The sequence below is a fragment of the Lucilia cuprina genome, chromosome 2 (assembly GCF_022045245.1).
Source record: "Lucilia cuprina isolate Lc7/37 chromosome 2, ASM2204524v1, whole genome shotgun sequence".
NCBI classification, from domain to species: Eukaryota; Metazoa; Arthropoda; class Insecta; order Diptera; family Calliphoridae; genus Lucilia; species Lucilia cuprina.
The window spans coordinates 61,939,928-61,941,715 of NC_060950.1; the positions used below are offsets into that span (position 1 = coordinate 61,939,928).

At 26.6% G+C, this 1,788-nt stretch overlaps 1 protein-coding gene across 1 annotated transcript in view; it reads left to right on the forward strand.

Annotated features, from left to right (window-relative positions):
- LOC111689403 overlaps positions 1-1,788 on the forward strand; it is an 8,144-nt gene that overhangs the window by 5,046 nt on the left and 1,310 nt on the right. The window lies entirely within an intron of this gene.

A 1,788-nucleotide genomic window follows, 5' to 3' on the forward strand; every position in this document is an offset into this window, starting at 1 on the left:
AGAAATGAACTAGAACTGAACTGGAAGGTAAAAAATTATGTATAATATAATGAAAGGGGAACTAATTATATACATATGTATGTACGTGACATAAACACAAAGTTTATTTGTTATTATTATGATTTCAATTAAAGGTGCCATAATTTAGCCAAAGTGTTCTGACGAAATTGTTAGGTTTTGTTTTTTATTTATCTATTTTTCGTATTTATATATATATTTTTTGTTTGACCATACACTCAGTCAAGGCCAAGATCATTGTCACTCACTACATAAGTAGTCAACTAGTGTTTGTTTATTCTATTTTTTTTTGTTTGCTTCTTCTTCTAGTATTAAGTATTGTTTATTTTCGATTTTGTGTACAATAATATGAAACGTTTTTTTGTTTTTGGCAACTGTTTAAAAATATTTATAAAATAAATCAGAAAATACTATTGGAATATTTATTTATATTAAATAAGGGTGTTTAAAACATTCGACAGAAACTCAAAGAATCCTTCATTCATTTCTTATCCTTGAAGACTACTGAACATGAAACCTTCAAAACTTAGCGTATAATTATTTTCCGTTTATTTAAATTATTTGATCAATAAATTATGCTTAAATCAGCAGCTGCTTAATTTGGGGGAGTGTAATAAACAAATTTAATATCAATAGACGCGTCATAATGAAGTAAATTAGTTTTACGTTTTATATTTGTTTTATCAGGTAAATATTGAATATATATTCTGAACTAAATATTGCTTTGAGTTCAGTTATTTATGTGCATACGAAGGATGATACAAAAGTTTTGGGTAAATTCACTTCTAAGGCTTCAGTATTTTATTTTGAACAGAAAATTTTTAGATGTGCATACAATTTCTTTTCTTCAGTGATTGTTTAGGAAAATTTGAAATTTTCTATTTCAATCTTTTAATGACGACTTTTGTTTATCACAGATTTAATACAATAAATTCTATAAATATTTGGATAATTAAAATAAATTCCACTCAAAACATATGTTCTTCTTTGTTTTCATATATTTCCAATTTACATTTGTTTACATGAACTTTAACTTTGATAGTGACAAAAGTTGCATTAAATACGTTTATCTATTAGATTAAATATTTCTGTTAACAAAACAAATTGGATTAGTTTATTGTCTATATTCTTCTCTCTCTCATTGTCATAATTATAATGATAATTTAGTTGTATAAATTACTTACTTAAATTACTTACGGCTTTTCATTTATAAAAAAAAAACTTTATATAAAATTACTTTGTTTTGGAGTGATCACAATTTGTTGCGTGTTTTCACAGTAACAATCTTATCGCTATGGGGTGAAATAAAAATCAAATTTTCTATATTAACCCTGAAATATTTGTCTGATTAGTTACCATGACAAATATAGTGTAAGTAAAAGTTTTTTGGGAATAATTTGGTGGTAGCAAAGATTTTAATTGGAATGATTATTTATGGGGGTTGTAGAGGTATTACAAGTTGGGAAACTAGAACTGAAGAAGACCAAATCCAAAACAACTAGAACAGAACCAGAACAGAACTGGAACTAAAACAGAACTATAACAGAACTGGAACTAAAACAGAACTATAACAGAACTGGAACTAAAACAGAACTATAACAGAACTGGAATTAAAAAGAACTACAACAGAACTGGAACTAAAACAGAATTATAACAGAACTGGAACTAAAACAGAACTAGAACAGTACTAGAACAGAACTAGAACAGAACTAGAACAGAACTAGAACAGAACTAGAACAGAACTAGAACAGAACTAGAACAGAACTAGAA